The 20,774-nt window shown below is 45.7% G+C and overlaps 14 non-coding genes across 14 annotated transcripts; all 14 read right to left on the bottom strand.

The window, feature by feature from the left end:
- Positions 1-950: 950 nt before the first annotated feature.
- LOC138667982 (U2 spliceosomal RNA) lies at positions 951-1,144 on the bottom strand. The gene has a single exon (XR_011319018.1). It is a non-coding gene; the product is annotated as a U2 spliceosomal RNA (small nuclear RNA).
- Positions 1,145-2,420: 1,276 nt separating this feature from the next.
- Positions 2,421-2,614, bottom strand: LOC138667981 (U2 spliceosomal RNA). Its single transcript, XR_011319017.1, has one exon. It is a non-coding gene; the product is annotated as a U2 spliceosomal RNA (small nuclear RNA).
- Positions 2,615-3,890: 1,276 nt separating this feature from the next.
- LOC138667980 (U2 spliceosomal RNA) lies at positions 3,891-4,084 on the bottom strand. Its single transcript, XR_011319016.1, has one exon. It is a non-coding gene; the product is annotated as a U2 spliceosomal RNA (small nuclear RNA).
- A 1,276-nt stretch (positions 4,085-5,360) lies between these two features.
- On the bottom strand, positions 5,361-5,554 carry LOC138667979 (U2 spliceosomal RNA). The gene has a single exon (XR_011319015.1). It is a non-coding gene; the product is annotated as a U2 spliceosomal RNA (small nuclear RNA).
- Positions 5,555-6,830: 1,276 nt separating this feature from the next.
- LOC138668005 (U2 spliceosomal RNA) lies at positions 6,831-7,024 on the bottom strand. The gene has a single exon (XR_011319040.1). It is a non-coding gene; the product is annotated as a U2 spliceosomal RNA (small nuclear RNA).
- Positions 7,025-8,301: 1,277 nt separating this feature from the next.
- On the bottom strand, positions 8,302-8,495 carry LOC138667978 (U2 spliceosomal RNA). Its single transcript, XR_011319014.1, has one exon. It is a non-coding gene; the product is annotated as a U2 spliceosomal RNA (small nuclear RNA).
- Positions 8,496-9,771: 1,276 nt separating this feature from the next.
- Positions 9,772-9,965, bottom strand: LOC138667977 (U2 spliceosomal RNA). Its single transcript, XR_011319013.1, has one exon. It is a non-coding gene; the product is annotated as a U2 spliceosomal RNA (small nuclear RNA).
- A 1,276-nt stretch (positions 9,966-11,241) lies between these two features.
- On the bottom strand, positions 11,242-11,435 carry LOC138668004 (U2 spliceosomal RNA). Its single transcript, XR_011319039.1, has one exon. It is a non-coding gene; the product is annotated as a U2 spliceosomal RNA (small nuclear RNA).
- A 1,276-nt stretch (positions 11,436-12,711) lies between these two features.
- LOC138667976 (U2 spliceosomal RNA) lies at positions 12,712-12,905 on the bottom strand. The gene has a single exon (XR_011319012.1). It is a non-coding gene; the product is annotated as a U2 spliceosomal RNA (small nuclear RNA).
- Positions 12,906-14,181: 1,276 nt separating this feature from the next.
- LOC138667975 (U2 spliceosomal RNA) lies at positions 14,182-14,375 on the bottom strand. Its single transcript, XR_011319011.1, has one exon. It is a non-coding gene; the product is annotated as a U2 spliceosomal RNA (small nuclear RNA).
- A 1,276-nt stretch (positions 14,376-15,651) lies between these two features.
- LOC138667974 (U2 spliceosomal RNA) lies at positions 15,652-15,845 on the bottom strand. Its single transcript, XR_011319010.1, has one exon. It is a non-coding gene; the product is annotated as a U2 spliceosomal RNA (small nuclear RNA).
- Positions 15,846-17,121: 1,276 nt separating this feature from the next.
- LOC138667973 (U2 spliceosomal RNA) lies at positions 17,122-17,315 on the bottom strand. The gene has a single exon (XR_011319009.1). It is a non-coding gene; the product is annotated as a U2 spliceosomal RNA (small nuclear RNA).
- A 1,277-nt stretch (positions 17,316-18,592) lies between these two features.
- LOC138667972 (U2 spliceosomal RNA) lies at positions 18,593-18,786 on the bottom strand. The gene has a single exon (XR_011319008.1). It is a non-coding gene; the product is annotated as a U2 spliceosomal RNA (small nuclear RNA).
- Positions 18,787-20,062: 1,276 nt separating this feature from the next.
- Positions 20,063-20,256, bottom strand: LOC138667970 (U2 spliceosomal RNA). Its single transcript, XR_011319007.1, has one exon. It is a non-coding gene; the product is annotated as a U2 spliceosomal RNA (small nuclear RNA).
- Positions 20,257-20,774: the final 518 nt, after the last annotated feature.

Genomic DNA, 20,774 nt, shown 5'->3' with positions numbered 1-20,774 from the left:
AACTCTTTAACGACGAGTCATGCAATATGACTTAGGCTTTAAGCCAAATCAGTATCTCATTTCGCAGACATGGTGTTTGGGGCTGTTGGCCCTCGTCAGTGCGAAGCATGAGAACTGATTTGGCTAGGTGAGAGGCTCTGGACTGGGGTCTAAGGTGTAACGTCTCTCCTTATGGAGAGTGACATACCAGCTGGCTTGTCAAGGTAAGGAGGCTTATTCAAGAAACAGGCAGGCGATCCGTTGTCTTCCCAGCTCTCCTGAAGCTGGGTGTAGACAGACCATGTGGTCTGCTGCTGCTCCAGCTACAGATTGAAGACGGTGCCATTTTACACTGCCTGATATAGGCCAAGAGCCCATTGTGACACGTGAGAGTTCCAGAGCCTATGGATAAAGGCCCCATTGTGACTGCACGTGAAGGTTCCGCGCTCAGATTCTATCTCCTGCAGGCAGCGCACATGATTGGTCAAAAGTATTAGAATACTACTCACACAGGTGTAGATGGACAAGACAAGCATATTCAAGATCTGCACAGACCCCATTTTTCCATTTTTTTTTTCAAAAATACATATAATACACCACATTCAAACATCAGTGGTCCACAATGTTTTCCAAAAGAATTCATGCATGCGGGCGGTCACAAATGTGGTCTGTATCGCCGAACTACTCATTGGATACTTCAATGTAAACACTTAGTACTGACAGCAGGGGCCTCATTTGGTAGATGGCACAATCTTTTTGCAACACTGTAACAAAAGGCCTAATTCAGGCCTACATCTTAACACACCTGTAGCAACCAGCAAAGTGTTGCAAATGGTCAAGTGAAATCGAGCAAAAGGGTACATTTGGCATTTGAAATGTGCTTTTTCCACCCTGAAAAGAATTCACAGGAAGGGTTAAAAGACAATTTGCGCCGATTTCAATCCAATCTGTTTTTAGAAACTGGATCAGAGAAGGAGTGCACTGATCCCGGAGACACTGCAATAACGGGTCAATGCGTGGAGTGGACAGAGCAAGCTCCAGTTCCAGCTCCCTGTTCTAAAAATCTCTTTAATATGTGGTCCCCAAATAGGGGACGTATCAGATATTAAACTGATAAGAACAGATACTACCACTTGATCTAAGCCATGAAAGGCCGAGAAGCGTTGCCTGAAATGCTTTGCCTCTACGGCCCCACCAAGGCCTACAACCAGCACCCATTGGGGAGACAGCGCGAAAGATTGCCAAGGGGAAGACATTTGTCGAAACTCTGGATGGATGCCTTCTCAAATGACAGTTCTGGTGTGTGTGAGTGTGTGGGTGTGTGTGTTCAAGCTGGGCACAACGCATTTTTGAATCTGCATAACTCCGCCTATTTTAACACACCCTCCATCCCTTTCCTTCGAAATAGTGCAAATAGCCTCTTCAGAGAAAAAGAGGACTTAAACTCTATAGCGCCACCTGTTGGAAGTAGCAATCCTACAAGTCACAATCAACTCTTTAACGACGAGTCATGCAATATGACTTAGGCTTTAAACCAAATCAGTATCTCATTTCGCAGACATGGTGTTTGGGGCTGTTGGCCCTCGTCAGTGCGAAGCATGAGAACTGATTTGGCTAGGTGAGAGGCTCTGGACTGGGGTCTAAGGTGTAACGTCTCTCCTTATGGAGAGTGACATACCAGCTGGCTTGTCAAGGTAAGGAGGCTTATTCAAGAAACAGGCAGGCGATCCGTTGTCTTCCCAGCTCTCCTGAAGCTGGGTGTAGACAGACCATGTGGTCTGCTGCTGCTCCAGCTACAGATTGAAGACGGTGCCATTTTACACTGCCTGATATAGGCCAAGAGCCCATTGTGACACGTGAGAGTTCCAGAGCCTATGGATAAAGGCCCCATTGTGACTGCACGTGAAGGTTCCGCGCTCAGATTCTATCTCCTGCAGGCAGCGCACATGATTGGTCAAAAGTATTAGAATACTACTCACACAGGTGTAGATGGACAAGACAAGCATATTCAAGATCTGCACAGACCCCATTTTTCCATTTTTTTTTTCAAAAATACATATAATACACCACATTCAAACATCAGTGGTCCACAATGTTTTCCAAAAGAATTCATGCATGCGGGCGGTCACAAATGTGGTCTGTATCGCCGAACTACTCATTGGATACTTCAATGTAAACACTTAGTACTGACAGCAGGGGCCTCATTTGGTAGATGGCACAATCTTTTTGCAACACTGTAACAAAAGGCCTAATTCAGGCCTACATCTTAACACACCTGTAGCAACCAGCAAAGTGTTGCAAATGGTCAAGTGAAATCGAGCAAAAGGGTACATTTGGCATTTGAAATGTGCTTTTTCCACCCTGAAAAGAATTCACAGGAAGGGTTAAAAGACAATTTGCGCCGATTTCAATCCAATCTGTTTTTAGAAACTGGATCAGAGAAGGAGTGCACTGATCCCGGAGACACTGCAATAACGGGTCAATGCGTGGAGTGGACAGAGCAAGCTCCAGTTCCAGCTCCCTGTTCTAAAAATCTCTTTAATATGTGGTCCCCAAATAGGGGACGTATCAGATATTAAACTGATAAGAACAGATACTACCACTTGATCTAAGCCATGAAAGGCCGAGAAGCGTTGCCTGAAATGCTTTGCCTCTACGGCCCCACCAAGGCCTACAACCAGCACCCATTGGGGAGACAGCGCGAAAGATTGCCAAGGGGAAGACATTTGTCGAAACTCTGGATGGATGCCTTCTCAAATGACAGTTCTGGTGTGTGTGAGTGTGTGGGTGTGTGTGTTCAAGCTGGGCACAACGCATTTTTGAATCTGCATAACTCCGCCTATTTTAACACACCCTCCATCCCTTTCCTTCGAAATAGTGCAAATAGCCTCTTCAGAGAAAAAGAGGACTTAAACTCTATAGCGCCACCTGTTGGAAGTAGCAATCCTACAAGTCACAATCAACTCTTTAACGACGAGTCATGCAATATGACTTAGGCTTTAAACCAAATCAGTATCTCAATTCGCAGACATGGTGTTTGGGGCTGTTGGCCCTCGTCAGTGCGAAGCATGAGATCTGATTTGGCTAGGTGAGAGGCTCTGGACTGGGGTCTAAGGGGTAACGTCTCTCCTTATGGAGAGTGACATACCAGCTGGCTTGTCAAGGTAAGGAGGCTTATTCAAGAAACAGGCAGGCGATCCGTTGTCTTCCCAGCTCTCCTGAAGCTGGGTGTAGACAGACCATGTGGTCTGCTGCTGCTCCAGCTACAGATTGAAGACGGTGCCATTTTACACTGCCTGATATAGGCCAAGAGCCCATTGTGACACGTGAGAGTTCCAGAGCCTATGGATAAAGGCCCCATTGTGACTGCACGTGAAGGTTCCGCGCTCAGATTCTATCTCCTGCAGGCAGCGCACATGATTGGTCAAAAGTATTAGAATACTACTCACACAGGTGTAGATGGACAAGACAAGCATATTCAAGATCTGCACAGACCCCATTTTTCCATTTTTTTTTTAAAAAATACATATAATACACCACATTCAAACATCAGTGGTCCACAATGTTTTCCAAAAGAATTCATGCATGCGGGCGGTCACAAATGTGGTCTGTATCGCCGAACTACTCATTGGATACTTCAATGTAAACACTTAGTACTGACAGCAGGGGCCTCATTTGGTAGATGGCACAATCTTTTTGCAACACTGTAACAAAAGGCCTAATTCAGGCCTACATCTTAACACACCTGTAGCAACCAGCAAAGTGTTGCAAATGGTCAAGTGAAATCGAGCAAAAGGGTACATTTGGCATTTGAAATGTGCTTTTTCCACCCTGAAAAGAATTCACAGGAAGGGTTAAAAGACAATTTGCGCCGATTTCAATCCAATCTGTTTTTAGAAACTGGATCAGAGAAGGAGTGCACTGATCCCGGAGACACTGCAATAACGGGTCAATGCGTGGAGTGGACAGAGCAAGCTCCAGTTCCAGCTCCCTGTTCTAAAAATCTCTTTAATATGTGGTCCCCAAATAGGGGACGTATCAGATATTAAACTGATAAGAACAGATACTACCACTTGATCTAAGCCATGAAAGGCCGAGAAGCGTTGCCTGAAATGCTTTGCCTCTACGGCCCCACCAAGGCCTACAACCAGCACCCATTGGGGAGACAGCGCGAAAGATTGCCAAGGGGAAGACATTTGTCGAAACTCTGGATGGATGCCTTCTCAAATGACAGTTCTGGTGTGTGTGAGTGTGTGGGTGTGTGTGTTCAAGCTGGGCACAACGCATTTTTGAATCTGCATAACTCCGCCTATTTTAACACACCCTCCATCCCTTTCCTTCGAAATAGTGCAAATAGCCTCTTCAGAGAAAAAGAGGACTTAAACTCTATAGCGCCACCTGTTGGAAGTAGCAATCCTACAAGTCACAATCAACTCTTTAACGACGAGTCATGCAATATGACTTAGGCTTTAAACCAAATCAGTATCTCATTTCGCAGACATGGTGTTTGGGGCTGTTGGCCCTCGTCAGTGCGAAGCATGAGATCTGATTTGGCTAGGTGAGAGGCTCTGGACTGGGGTCTAAGGGGTAACGTCTCTCCTTATGGAGAGTGACATACCAGCTGGCTTGTCAAGGTAAGGAGGCTTATTCAAGAAACAGGCAGGCGATCCGTTGTCTTCCCAGCTCTCCTGAAGCTGGGTGTAGACAGACCATGTGGTCTGCTGCTGCTCCAGCTACAGATTGAAGACGGTGCCATTTTACACTGCCTGATATAGGCCAAGAGCCCATTGTGACACGTGAGAGTTCCAGAGCCTATGGATAAAGGCCCCATTGTGACTGCACGTGAAGGTTCCGCGCTCAGATTCTATCTCCTGCAGGCAGCGCACATGATTGGTCAAAAGTATTAGAATACTACTCACACAGGTGTAGATGGACAAGACAAGCATATTCAAGATCTGCACAGACCCCATTTTTCCATTTTTTTTTTCAAAAATACATATAATACACCACATTCAAACATCAGTGGTCCACAATGTTTTCCAAAAGAATTCATGCATGCGGGCGGTCACAAATGTGGTCTGTATCGCCGAACTACTCATTGGATACTTCAATGTAAACACTTAGTACTGACAGCAGGGGCCTCATTTGGTAGATGGCACAATCTTTTTGCAACACTGTAACAAAAGGCCTAATTCAGGCCTACATCTTAACACACCTGTAGCAACCAGCAAAGTGTTGCAAATGGTCAAGTGAAATCGAGCAAAAGGGTACATTTGGCATTTGAAATGTGCTTTTTCCACCCTGAAAAGAATTCACAGGAAGGGTTAAAAGACAATTTGCGCCGATTTCAATCCAATCTGTTTTTAGAAACTGGATCAGAGAAGGAGTGCACTGATCCCGGAGACACTGCAATAACGGGTCAATGCGTGGAGTGGACAGAGCAAGCTCCAGTTCCAGCTCCCTGTTCTAAAAATCTCTTTAATATGTGGTCCCCAAATAGGGGACGTATCAGATATTAAACTGATAAGAACAGATACTACCACTTGATCTAAGCCATGAAAGGCCGAGAAGCGTTGCCTGAAATGCTTTGCCTCTACGGCCCCACCAAGGCCTACAACCAGCACCCATTGGGGAGACAGCGCGAAAGATTGCCAAGGGGAAGACATTTGTCGAAACTCTGGATGGATGCCTTCTCAAATGACAGTTCTGGTGTGTGTGAGTGTGTGGGTGTGTGTGTTCAAGCTGGGCACAACGCATTTTTGAATCTGCATAACTCCGCCTATTTTAACACACCCTCCATCCCTTTCCTTCGAAATAGTGCAAATAGCCTCTTCAGAGAAAAAGAGGACTTAAACTCTATAGCGCCACCTGTTGGAAGTAGCAATCCTACAAGTCACAATCAACTCTTTAACGACGAGTCATGCAATATGACTTAGGCTTTAAACCAAATCAGTATCTCATTTCGCAGACATGGTGTTTGGGGCTGTTGGCCCTCGTCAGTGCGAAGCATGAGAACTGATTTGGCTAGGTGAGAGGCTCTGGACTGGGGTCTAAGGTGTAACGTCTCTCCTTATGGAGAGTGACATACCAGCTGGCTTGTCAAGGTAAGGAGGCTTATTCAAGAAACAGGCAGGCGATCCGTTGTCTTCCCAGCTCTCCTGAAGCTGGGTGTAGACAGACCATGTGGTCTGCTGCTGCTCCAGCTACAGATTGAAGACGGTGCCATTTTACACTGCCTGATATAGGCCAAGAGCCCATTGTGACACGTGAGAGTTCCAGAGCCTATGGATAAAGGCCCCATTGTGACTGCACGTGAAGGTTCCGCGCTCAGATTCTATCTCCTGCAGGCAGCGCACATGATTGGTCAAAAGTATTAGAATACTACTCACACAGGTGTAGATGGACAAGACAAGCATATTCAAGATCTGCACAGACCCCATTTTTCCATTTTTTTTTTCAAAAATACATATAATACACCACATTCAAACATCAGTGGTCCACAATGTTTTCCAAAAGAATTCATGCATGCGGGCGGTCACAAATGTGGTCTGTATCGCCGAACTACTCATTGGATACTTCAATGTAAACACTTAGTACTGACAGCAGGGGCCTCATTTGGTAGATGGCACAATCTTTTTGCAACACTGTAACAAAAGGCCTAATTCAGGCCTACATCTTAACACACCTGTAGCAACCAGCAAAGTGTTGCAAATGGTCAAGTGAAATCGAGCAAAAGGGTACATTTGGCATTTGAAATGTGCTTTTTCCACCCTGAAAAGAATTCACAGGAAGGGTTAAAAGACAATTTGCGCCGATTTCAATCCAATCTGTTTTTAGAAACTGGATCAGAGAAGGAGTGCACTGATCCCAGAGACACTGCAATAACGGGTCAATGCGTGGAGTGGACAGAGCAAGCTCCAGTTCCAGCTCCCTGTTCTAAAAATCTCTTTAATATGTGGTCCCCAAATAGGGGACGTATCAGATATTAAACTGATAAGAACAGATACTACCACTTGATCTAAGCCATGAAAGGCCGAGAAGCGTTGCCTGAAATGCTTTGCCTCTACGGCCCCACCAAGGCCTACAACCAGCACCCATTGGGGAGACAGCGCGAAAGATTGCCAAGGGGAAGACATTTGTCGAAACTCTGGATGGATGCCTTCTCAAATGACAGTTCTGGTGTGTGTGAGTGTGTGGGTGTGTGTGTTCAAGCTGGGCACAACGCATTTTTGAATCTGCATAACTCCGCCTATTTTAACACACCCTCCATCCCTTTCCTTCGAAATAGTGCAAATAGCCTCTTCAGAGAAAAAGAGGACTTAAACTCTATAGCGCCACCTGTTGGAAGTAGCAATCCTACAAGTCACAATCAACTCTTTAACGACGAGTCATGCAATATGACTTAGGCTTTAAACCAAATCAGTATCTCATTTCGCAGACATGGTGTTTGGGGCTGTTGGCCCTCGTCAGTGCGAAGCATGAGAACTGATTTGGCTAGGTGAGAGGCTCTGGACTGGGGTCTAAGGTGTAACGTCTCTCCTTATGGAGAGTGACATACCAGCTGGCTTGTCAAGGTAAGGAGGCTTATTCAAGAAACAGGCAGGCGATCCGTTGTCTTCCCAGCTCTCCTGAAGCTGGGTGTAGACAGACCATGTGGTCTGCTGCTGCTCCAGCTACAGATTGAAGACGGTGCCATTTTACACTGCCTGATATAGGCCAAGAGCCCATTGTGACACGTGAGAGTTCCAGAGCCTATGGATAAAGGCCCCATTGTGACTGCACGTGAAGGTTCCGCGCTCAGATTCTATCTCCTGCAGGCAGCGCACATGATTGGTCAAAAGTATTAGAATACTACTCACACAGGTGTAGATGGACAAGACAAGCATATTCAAGATCTGCACAGACCCCATTTTTCCATTTTTTTTTTTCAAAAATACATATAATACACCACATTCAAACATCAGTGGTCCACAATGTTTTCCAAAAGAATTCATGCATGCGGGCGGTCACAAATGTGGTCTGTATCGCCGAACTACTCATTGGATACTTCAATGTAAACACTTAGTACTGACAGCAGGGGCCTCATTTGGTAGATGGCACAATCTTTTTGCAACACTGTAACAAAAGGCCTAATTTAGGCCTACATCTTAACACACCTGTAGCAACCAGCAAAGTGTTGCAAATGGTCAAGTGAAATCGAGCAAAAGGGTACATTTGGCATTTGAAATGTGCTTTTTCCACCCTGAAAAGAATTCACAGGAAGGGTTAAAAGACAATTTGCGCCGATTTCAATCCAATCTGTTTTTAGAAACTGGATCAGAGAAGGAGTGCACTGATCCCGGAGACACTGCAATAACGGGTCAATGCGTGGAGTGGACAGAGCAAGCTCCAGTTCCAGCTCCCTGTTCTAAAAATCTCTTTAATATGTGGTCCCCAAATAGGGGACGTATCAGATATTAAACTGATAAGAACAGATACTACCACTTGATCTAAGCCATGAAAGGCCGAGAAGCGTTGCCTGAAATGCTTTGCCTCTACGGCCCCACCAAGGCCTACAACCAGCACCCATTGGGGAGACAGCGCGAAAGATTGCCAAGGGGAAGACATTTGTCGAAACTCTGGATGGATGCCTTCTCAAATGACAGTTCTGGTGTGTGTGAGTGTGTGGGTGTGTGTGTTCAAGCTGGGCACAACGCATTTTTGAATCTGCATAACTCCGCCTATTTTAACACACCCTCCATCCCTTTCCTTCGAAATAGTGCAAATAGCCTCTTCAGAGAAAAAGAGGACTTAAACTCTATAGCGCCACCTGTTGGAAGTAGCAATCCTACAAGTCACAATCAACTCTTTAACGACGAGTCATGCAATATGACTTAGGCTTTAAACCAAATCAGTATCTCATTTCGCAGACATGGTGTTTGGGGCTGTTGGCCCTCGTCAGTGCGAAGCATGAGAACTGATTTGGCTAGGTGAGAGGCTCTGGACTGGGGTCTAAGGTGTAACGTCTCTCCTTATGGAGAGTGACATACCAGCTGGCTTGTCAAGGTAAGGAGGCTTATTCAAGAAACAGGCAGGCGATCCGTTGTCTTCCCAGCTCTCCTGAAGCTGGGTGTAGACAGACCATGTGGTCTGCTGCTGCTCCAGCTACAGATTGAAGACGGTGCCATTTTACACTGCCTGATATAGGCCAAGAGCCCATTGTGACACGTGAGAGTTCCAGAGCCTACGGATAAAGGCCCCATTGTGACTGCACGTGAAGGTTCCGCGCTCAGATTCTATCTCCTGCAGGCAGCGCACATGATTGGTCAAAAGTATTAGAATACTACTCACACAGGTGTAGATGGACAAGACAAGCATATTCAAGATCTGCACAGACCCCATTTTTCCATTTTTTTTTTCAAAAATACATATAATACACCACATTCAAACATCAGTGGTCCACAATGTTTTCCAAAAGAATTCATGCATGCGGGCGGTCACAAATGTGGTCTGTATCGCCGAACTACTCATTGGATACTTCAATGTAAACACTTAGTACTGACAGCAGGGGCCTCATTTGGTAGATGGCACAATCTTTTTGCAACACTGTAACAAAAGGCCTAATTCAGGCCTACATCTTAACACACCTGTAGCAACCAGCAAAGTGTTGCAAATGGTCAAGTGAAATCGAGCAAAAGGGTACATTTGGCATTTGAAATGTGCTTTTTCCACCCTGAAAAGAATTCACAGGAAGGGTTAAAAGACAATTTGCGCCGATTTCAATCCAATCTGTTTTTAGAAACTGGATCAGAGAAGGAGTGCACTGATCCCGGAGACACTGCAATAACGGGTCAATGCGTGGAGTGGACAGAGCAAGCTCCAGTTCCAGCTCCCTGTTCTAAAAATCTCTTTAATATGTGGTCCCCAAATAGGGGACGTATCAGATATTAAACTGATAAGAACAGATACTACCACTTGATCTAAGCCATGAAAGGCCGAGAAGCGTTGCCTGAAATGCTTTGCCTCTACGGCCCCACCAAGGCCTACAACCAGCACCCATTGGGGAGACAGCGCGAAAGATTGCCAAGGGGAAGACATTTGTCGAAACTCTGGATGGATGCCTTCTCAAATGACAGTTCTGGTGTGTGTGAGTGTGTGGGTGTGTGTGTTCAAGCTGGGCACAACGCATTTTTGAATCTGCATAACTCCGCCTATTTTAACACACCCTCCATCCCTTTCCTTCGAAATAGTGCAAATAGCCTCTTCAGAGAAAAAGAGGACTTAAACTCTATAGCGCCACCTGTTGGAAGTAGCAATCCTACAAGTCACAATCAACTCTTTAACGACGAGTCATGCAATATGACTTAGGCTTTAAACCAAATCAGTATCTCATTTCGCAGACATGGTGTTTGGGGCTGTTGGCCCTCGTCAGTGCGAAGCATGAGAACTGATTTGGCTAGGTGAGAGGCTCTGGACTGGGGTCTAAGGTGTAACGTCTCTCCTTATGGAGAGTGACATACCAGCTGGCTTGTCAAGGTAAGGAGGCTTATTCAAGAAACAGGCAGGCGATCCGTTGTCTTCCCAGCTCTCCTGAAGCTGGGTGTAGACAGACCATGTGGTCTGCTGCTGCTCCAGCTACAGATTGAAGACGGTGCCATTTTACACTGCCTGATATAGGCCAAGAGCCCATTGTGACACGTGAGAGTTCCAGAGCCTATGGATAAAGGCCCCATTGTGACTGCACGTGAAGGTTCCGCGCTCAGATTCTATCTCCTGCAGGCAGCGCACATGATTGGTCAAAAGTATTAGAATACTACTCACACAGGTGTAGATGGACAAGACAAGCATATTCAAGATCTGCACAGACCCCATTTTTCCATTTTTTTTTTCAAAAATACATATAATACACCACATTCAAACATCAGTGGTCCACAATGTTTTCCAAAAGAATTCATGCATGCGGGCGGTCACAAATGTGGTCTGTATCGCCGAACTACTCATTGGATACTTCAATGTAAACACTTAGTACTGACAGCAGGGGCCTCATTTGGTAGATGGCACAATCTTTTTGCAACACTGTAACAAAAGGCCTAATTCAGGCCTACATCTTAACACACCTGTAGCAACCAGCAAAGTGTTGCAAATGGTCAAGTGAAATCGAGCAAAAGGGTACATTTGGCATTTGAAATGTGCTTTTTCCACCCTGAAAAGAATTCACAGGAAGGGTTAAAAGACAATTTGCGCCGATTTCAATCCAATCTGTTTTTAGAAACTGGATCAGAGAAGGAGTGCACTGATCCCGGAGACACTGCAATAACAGGTCAATGCGTGGAGTGGACAGAGCAAGCTCCAGTTCCAGCTCCCTGTTCTAAAAATCTCTTTAATATGTGGTCCCCAAATAGGGGACGTATCAGATATTAAACTGATAAGAACAGATACTACCACTTGATCTAAGCCATGAAAGGCCGAGAAGCGTTGCCTGAAATGCTTTGCCTCTACGGCCCCACCAAGGCCTACAACCAGCACCCATTGGGGAGACAGCGCGAAAGATTGCCAAGGGGAAGACATTTGTCGAAACTCTGGATGGATGCCTTCTCAAATGACAGTTCTGGTGTGTGTGAGTGTGTGGGTGTGTGTGTTCAAGCTGGGCACAACGCATTTTTGAATCTGCATAACTCCGCCTATTTTAACACACCCTCCATCCCTTTCCTTCGAAATAGTGCAAATAGCCTCTTCAGAGAAAAAGAGGACTTAAACTCTATAGCGCCACCTGTTGGAAGTAGCAATCCTACAAGTCACAATCAACTCTTTAACGACGAGTCATGCAATATGACTTAGGCTTTAAACCAAATCAGTATCTCAATTCGCAGACATGGTGTTTGGGGCTGTTGGCCCTCGTCAGTGCGAAGCATGAGATCTGATTTGGCTAGGTGAGAGGCTCTGGACTGGGGTCTAAGGGGTAACGTCTCTCCTTATGGAGAGTGACATACCAGCTGGCTTGTCAAGGTAAGGAGGCTTATTCAAGAAACAGGCAGGCGATCCGTTGTCTTCCCAGCTCTCCTGAAGCTGGGTGTAGACAGACCATGTGGTCTGCTGCTGCTCCAGCTACAGATTGAAGACGGTGCCATTTTACACTGCCTGATATAGGCCAAGAGCCCATTGTGACACGTGAGAGTTCCAGAGCCTATGGATAAAGGCCCCATTGTGACTGCACGTGAAGGTTCCGCGCTCAGATTCTATCTCCTGCAGGCAGCGCACATGATTGGTCAAAAGTATTAGAATACTACTCACACAGGTGTAGATGGACAAGACAAGCATATTCAAGATCTGCACAGACCCCATTTTTCCATTTTTTTTTTCAAAAATACATATAATACACCACATTCAAACATCAGTGGTCCACAATGTTTTCCAAAAGAATTCATGCATGCGGGCGGTCACAAATGTGGTCTGTATCGCCGAACTACTCATTGGATACTTCAATGTAAACACTTAGTACTGACAGCAGGGGCCTCATTTGGTAGATGGCACAATCTTTTTGCAACACTGTAACAAAAGGCCTAATTCAGGCCTACATCTTAACACACCTGTAGCAACCAGCAAAGTGTTGCAAATGGTCAAGTGAAATCGAGCAAAAGGGTACATTTGGCATTTGAAATGTGCTTTTTCCACCCTGAAAAGAATTCACAGGAAGGGTTAAAAGACAATTTGCGCCGATTTCAATCCAATCTGTTTTTAGAAACTGGATCAGAGAAGGAGTGCACTGATCCCGGAGACACTGCAATAACGGGTCAATGCGTGGAGTGGACAGAGCAAGCTCCAGTTCCAGCTCCCTGTTCTAAAAATCTCTTTAATATGTGGTCCCCAAATAGGGGACGTATCAGATATTAAACTGATAAGAACAGATACTACCACTTGATCTAAGCCATGAAAGGCCGAGAAGCGTTGCCTGAAATGCTTTGCCTCTACGGCCCCACCAAGGCCTACAACCAGCACCCATTGGGGAGACAGCGCGAAAGATTGCCAAGGGGAAGACATTTGTCGAAACTCTGGATGGATGCCTTCTCAAATGACAGTTCTGGTGTGTGTGAGTGTGTGGGTGTGTGTGTTCAAGCTGGGCACAACGCATTTTTGAATCTGCATAACTCCGCCTATTTTAACACACCCTCCATCCCTTTCCTTCGAAATAGTGCAAATAGCCTCTTCAGAGAAAAAGAGGACTTAAACTCTATAGCGCCACCTGTTGGAAGTAGCAATCCTACAAGTCACAATCAACTCTTTAACGACGAGTCATGCAATATGACTTAGGCTTTAAACCAAATCAGTATCTCATTTCGCAGACATGGTGTTTGGGGCTGTTGGCCCTCGTCAGTGCGAAGCATGAGAACTGATTTGGCTAGGTGAGAGGCTCTGGACTGGGGTCTAAGGTGTAACGTCTCTCCTTATGGAGAGTGACATACCAGCTGGCTTGTCAAGGTAAGGAGGCTTATTCAAGAAACAGGCAGGCGATCCGTTGTCTTCCCAGCTCTCCTGAAGCTGGGTGTAGACAGACCATGTGGTCTGCTGCTGCTCCAGCTACAGATTGAAGACGGTGCCATTTTACACTGCCTGATATAGGCCAAGAGCCCATTGTGACACGTGAGAGTTCCAGAGCCTATGGATAAAGGCCCCATTGTGACTGCACGTGAAGGTTCCGCGCTCAGATTCTATCTCCTGCAGGCAGCGCACATGATTGGTCAAAAGTATTAGAATACTACTCACACAGGTGTAGATGGACAAGACAAGCATATTCAAGATCTGCACAGACCCCATTTTTCCATTTTTTTTTTCAAAAATACATATAATACACCACATTCAAACATCAGTGGTCCACAATGTTTTCCAGAAGAATTCATGCATGCGGGCGGTCACAAATGTGGTCTGTATCGCCGAACTACTCATTGGATACTTCAATGTAAACACTTAGTACTGACAGCAGGGGCCTCATTTGGTAGATGGCACAATCTTTTTGCAACACTGTAACAAAAGGCCTAATTCAGGCCTACATCTTAACACACCTGTAGCAACCAGCAAAGTGTTGCAAATGGTCAAGTGAAATCGAGCAAAAGGGTACATTTGGCATTTGAAATGTGCTTTTTCCACCCTGAAAAGAATTCACAGGAAGGGTTAAAAGACAATTTGCGCCGATTTCAATCCAATCTGTTTTTAGAAACTGGATCAGAGAAGGAGTGCACTGATCCCGGAGACACTGCAATAACGGGTCAATGCGTGGAGTGGACAGAGCAAGCTCCAGTTCCAGCTCCCTGTTCTAAAAATCTCTTTAATATGTGGTCCCCAAATAGGGGACGTATCAGATATTAAACTGATAAGAACAGATACTACCACTTGATCTAAGCCATGAAAGGCCGAGAAGCGTTGCCTGAAATGCTTTGCCTCTACGGCCCCACCAAGGCCTACAACCAGCACCCATTGGGGAGACAGCGCGAAAGATTGCCAAGGGGAAGACATTTGTCGAAACTCTGGATGGATGCCTTCTCAAATGACAGTTCTGGTGTGTGTGAGTGTGTGGGTGTGTGTGTTCAAGCTGGGCACAACGCATTTTTGAATCTGCATAACTCCGCCAATTTTAACACACCCTCCATCCCTTTCCTTCGAAATAGTGCAAATAGCCTCTTCAGAGAAAAAGAGGACTTAAACTCTATAGCGCCACCTGTAGGAAGTAGCAATCCTACAAGTCACAATCAACTCTTTAACGACGAGTCATGCAATATGACTTAGGCTTTAAACCAAATCAGTATCTCATTTCGCAGACATGGTGTTTGGGGCTGTTGGCCCTCGTCAGTGCGAAGCATGAGAACTGATTTGGCTAGGTGAGAGGCTCTGGACTGGGGTCTAAGGTGTAACGTCTCTCCTTATGGAGAGTGACATACCAGCTGGCTTGTCAAGGTAAGGAGGCTTATTCAAGAAACAGGCAGGCGATCCGTTGTCTTCCCAGCTCTCCTGAAGCTGGGTGTAGACAGACCATGTGGTCTGCTGCTGCTCCAGCTACAGATTGAAGACGGTGCCATTTTACACTGCCTGATATAGGCCAAGAGCCCATTGTGACACGTGAGAGTTCCAGAGCCTATGGATAAAGGCCCCATTGTGACTGCACGTGAAGGTTCCGCGCTCAGATTCTATCTCCTGCAGGCAGCGCACATGATTGGTCAAAAGTATTAGAATACTACTCACACAGGTGTAGATGGACAAGACAAGCATATTCAAGATCTGCACAGACCCCATTTTTCCATTTTTTTTTTCAAAAATACATATAATACACCACATTCAAACATCAGTGGTCCACAATGTTTTCCAAAAGAATTCATGCATGCGGGCGGTCACAAATGTGGTCTGTATCGCCGAACTACTCATTGGATACTTCAATGTAAACACTTAGTACTGACAGCAGGGGCCTCATTTGGTAGATGGCACAATCTTTTTGCAACACTGTAACAAAAGGCCTAATTCAGGCCTACATCTTAACACACCTGTAGCAACCAGCAAAGTGTTGCAAATGGTCAAGTGAAATCGAGCAAAAGGGTACATTTGGCATTTGAAATGTGCTTTTTCCACCCTGAAAAGAATTCACAGGAAGGGTTAAAAGACAATTTGCGCCGATTTCAATCCAATCTGTTTTTAGAAACTGGATCAGAGAAGGAGTGCACTGATCCCGGAGACACTGCAATAACGGGTCAATGCGTGGAGTGGACAGAGCAAGCTCCAGTTCCAGCTCCCTGTTCTAAAAATCTCTTTAATATGTGGTCCCCAAATAGGGGACGTATCAGATATTAAACTGATAAGAACAGATACTACCACTTGATCTAAGCCATGAAAGGCCGAGAAGCGTTGCCTGAAATGCTTTGCCTCTACGGCCCCACCAAGGCCTACAACCAGCACCCATTGGGGAGACAGCGCGAAAGATTGCCAAGGGGAAGACATTTGTCGAAACTCTGGATGGATGCCTTCTCAAATGACAGTTCTGGTGTGTGTGAGTGTGTGGGTGTGTGTGTTCAAGCTGGGCACAACGCATTTTTGAATCTGCATAACTCCGCCTATTTTAACACACCCTCCATCCCTTTCCTTCAAAATAGTGCAAATAGCCTCTTCAGAGAAAAAGAGGACTTAAACTCTATAGCGCCACCTGTTGGAAGTAGCAATCCTACAAGTCACAATCAACTCTTTAACGACGAGTCATGCAATATGACTTAGGCTTTAAACCAAATCAGTATCTCATTTCGCAGACATGGTGTTTGGGGCTGTTGGCCCTCGTCAGTGCGAAGCATGAGAACTGATTTGGCTAGGTGAGAGGCTCTGGACTGGGGTCTAAGGTGTAACGTCTCTCCTTATGGAGAGTGACATACCAGCTGGCTTGTCAAGGTAAGGAGGCTTATTCAAGAAACAGGCAGGCGATCCGTTGTCTTCCCAGCTCTCCTGAAGCTGGGTGTAGACAGACCATGTGGTCTGCTGCTGCTCCAGCTACAGATTGAAGACGGTGCCATTTTACACTGCCTGATATAGGCCAAGAGCCCATTGTGACACGTGAGAGTTCCAGAGCCTATGGATAAAGGCCCCATTGTGACTGCACGTGAAGGTTCCGCGCTCAGATTCTATCTCCTGCAGGCAGCGCACATGATTGGTCAAAAGTATTAGAATACTACTCACACAGGTGTAGATGGACAAGACAAGCATATTCAAGATCTGCACAGACCCCATTTTTCCATTTTTTTTTTCAAAAATACATATAATACACCACATTCAAACATCAGTGGTCCACAATGTTTTCCAAAAGAATTCATGCATGCGGGCGGTCACAAATGTGGTCTGTATCGCCGAACTACTCATTGGATACTTCAATGTAAACACTTAGTACTGACAGCAGGGGCCTCATTTGGTAGATGGCACAATCTTTTTGCAACACTGTAACAAAAGGCCTAATTCAGGCCTACATCTTAACACACCTGTAGCAACCAGCAAAGTGTTGCAAATGGTCAAGTGAAATCGAGCAAAAGGGTACATTTGGCATTTGAAATGTGCTTTTTCCACCCTGAAAAGAATTCACAGGAAGGGTTAAAAGACAATTTGCGCCGATTTCAATCCAATCTGTTTTTAGAAACTGGATCAGAGAAGGAGTGCACTGATCCCGGAGACACTGCAATAACGGGTCAATGCGTGGAGTGGACAGAGCAAGCTCCAGTTCCAGCTCCCTGTTCTAAAAATCTCTTTAATATGTGGTCCCCAAATAGGGGACGTATCAGATATTAAACTGATAAGAACAGATACTACCACTTGATCTAAGCCATGAAAGGCCGAGAAGCGTTGCCTGAAATGCTTTGCCTCTACGGCCCCACCAAGGCCTACAACCAGCACCCATTGGGGAGACAGCGCGAAAGATTGCCAAGGGGAAGACATTTGTCGAAACTCTGGATGGATGCCTTCTCAAATGACAGTTCTGGTGTGTGTGAGTGTGTGGGTGTGTGTGTTCAAGCTGGGCACAACGCATTTTTGAATCTGCATAACTCCGCCTATTTTAACACACCCTCCATCCCTTTCCTTCGAAATAGTGCAAATAGCCTCTTCAGAGAAAAAGAGGACTTAAACTCTATAGCGCCACCTGTTGGAAGTAGCAATCCTACAAGTCACAATCAACTCTTTAACGACGAGTCATGCAATATGACTTAGGCTTTAAACCAAATCAGTATCTCATTTCGCAGACATGGTGTTTGGGGCTGTTGGCCCTCGTCAGTGCGAAGCATGAGAACTGATTTGGCTAGGTGAGAGGCTCTGGACTGGGGTCTAAGGTGTAACGTCTCTCCTTATGGAGAGTGACATACCAGCTGGCTTGTCAAGGTAAGGAGGCTTATTCAAGAAACAGGCAGGCGATCCGTTGTCTTCCCAGCTCTCCTGAAGCTGGGTGTAGACAGACCATGTGGTCTGCTGCTGCTCCAGCTACAGATTGAAGACGGTGCCATTTTACACTGCCTGATATAGGCCAAGAGCCCATTGTGACACGTGAGAGTTCCAGAGCCTATGGATAAAGGCCCCATTGTGACTGCACGTGAAGGTTCCGCGCTCAGATTCTATCTCCTGCAGGCAGCGCACATGATTGGTCAAAAGTATTAGAATACTACTCACACAGGTGTAGATGGACAAGACAAGCATATTCAAGATCTGCACAGACCCCATTTTTCCATTTTTTTTTTTCAAAAATACATATAATACACCACATTCAAACATCAGTGGTCCACAATGTTTTCCAAAAGAATTCATGCATGCGGGCGGTCACAAATGTGGTCTGTATCGCCGAACTACTCATTGGATACTTCAATGTAAACACTTAGTACTGACAGCAGGGGCCTCATTTGGTAGATGGCACAATCTTTTTGCAACACTGTAACAAAAGGCCTAATTCAGGCCTACATCTTAACACACCTGTAGCAACCAGCAAAGTGTTGCAAATGGTCAAGTGAAATCGAGCAAAAGGGTACATTTGGCATTTGAAATGTGCTTTTTCCACCCTGAAAAGAATTCACAGGAAGGGTTAAAAGACAATTTGCGCCGATTTCAATCCAATCTGTTTTTAGAAACTGGATCAGAGAAGGAGTGCACTGATCCCGGAGACACTGCAATAACGGGTCAATGCGTGGAGTGGACAGAGCAAGCTCCAGTTCCAGCTCCCTGTTCTAAAAATCTCTTTAATATGTGGTCCCCAAATAGGGGACGTATCAGATATTAAACTGATAAGAACAGATACTACCACTTGATCTAAGCCATGAAAGGCCGAGAAGCGTTGCCTGAAATGCTTTGCCTCTACGGCCCCACCAAGGCCTACAACCAGCACCCATTGGGGAGACAGCGCGAAAGATTGCCAAGGGGAAGACATTTGTCGAAACTCTGGATGGATGCCTTCTCAAATGACAGTTCTGGTGTGTGTGAGTGTGTGGGTGTGTGTGTTCAAGCTGGGCACAACGCATTTTTGAATCTGCATAACTCCGCCTATTTTAACACACCCTCCATCCCTTTCCTTCGAAATAGTGCAAATAGCCTCTTCAGAGAAAAAGAGGACTTAAACTCTATAGCGCCACCTGTTGGAAGTAGCAATCCTACAAGTCACAATCAACTCTTTAACGACGAGTCATGCAATATGACTTAGGCTTTAAACCAAATCAGTATCTCATTTCGCAGACATGGTGTTTGGGGCTGTTGGCCCTCGTCAGTGCGAAGCATGAGAACTGATTTGGCTAGGTGAGAGGCTCTGGACTGGGGTCTAAGGTGTAACGTCTCTCCTTATGGAGAGTGACATACCAGCTGGCTTGTCAAGGTAAGGAGGCTTATTCAAGAAACAGGCAGGCGATCCGTTGTCTTCCCAGCTCTCCTGAAGCTGGGTGTAGACAGACCATGTGGTCTGCTGCTGCTCCAGCTACAGATTGAAGACGGTGCCATTTTACACTGCCTGATATAGGCCAAGAGCCCATTGTGACACGTGAGAGTTCCAGAGCCTATGGATAAAGGCCCCATTGTGACTGCACGTGAAGGTTCCGCGCTCAGATTCTATCTCCTGCAGGCAGCGCACATGATTGGTCAAAAGTATTAGAATACTACTCACACAGGTGTAGATGGACAAGACAAGCATATTCAAGATCTGCACAGACCCCATTTTTCCATTTTTTTTTTCAAAAATACATATAATACACCACATTCAAACATCAGTGGTCCACAATGTTTTCCAAAAGAATTCATGCATGCGGGCGGTCACAAATGTGGTCTGTATCGCCGAACTACTCATTGGATACTTCAATGTAAACACTTAGTACTGACAGCAGGGGCCTCATTTGGTAGATGGCACAATCTTTTTGCAACACTGTAACAAAAGGCCTAATTCAGGCCTACATCTTAACACACCTGTAGCAACCAGCAAAGTGTTGCAAATGGTCAAGTGAAATCGAGCAAAAGGGTACATTTGGCATTTGAAATGTGCTTTTTCCACCCTGAAAAGAATTCACAGGAAGGGTTAAAAGACAATTTGCGCCGATTTCAATCCAATCTGTTTTTAGAAACTGGATCAGAGAAGGAGTGCACTGATCCCGGAGACACTGCAATAACGGGTCAATGCGTGGAGTGGACAGAGCAAGCTCCAGTTCCAGCTCCCTGTTCTAAAAATCTCTTTAATATGTGGTCCCCAAATAGGGGACGTATCAGATATTAAACTGATAAGAACAGATACTACCACTTGATCTAAGCCATGAAAGGCCGAGAAGCGTTGCCTGAAATGCTTTGCCTCTACGGCCCCACCAAGGCCTACAACCAGCACCCATTGGGGAGACAGCGCGAAAGATTGCCAAGGGGAAGACATTTGTCGAAACTCTGGATGGATGCCTTCTCAAATGACAGTTCTGGTGTGTGTGAGTGTGTGGGTGTGTGTGTTCAAGCTGGGCACAACGCATTTTTGAATCTGCATAACTCCGCCTATTTTAACACACCCTCCATCCCTTTCCTTCGAAATAGTGCAAATAGCCTCTTCAGAGAAAAAGAGGACTTAAACTCTATAGCGCCACCTGTTGGAAGTAGCAATCCTACAAGTCACAATCAACTCTTTAACGACGAGTCATGCAATATGACTTAGGCTTTAAACCAAATCAGTATCTCATTTCGCAGACATGGTGTTTGGGGCTGTTGGCCCTCGTCAGTGCGAAGCATGAGAACTGATTTGGCTAGGTGAGAGGCTCTGGACTGGGGTCTAAGGTGTAACGTCTCTCCTTATGGAGAGTGACATACCAGCT

Source organism: Ranitomeya imitator, chromosome 2, assembly GCF_032444005.1.
Source record: "Ranitomeya imitator isolate aRanImi1 chromosome 2, aRanImi1.pri, whole genome shotgun sequence".
Taxonomy (NCBI): Eukaryota; Metazoa; Chordata; class Amphibia; order Anura; family Dendrobatidae; genus Ranitomeya; species Ranitomeya imitator.
The sequence above is the reverse complement of the archived record's forward strand: the minus strand, read 5'-3'. Positions and strand labels throughout refer to the sequence as shown.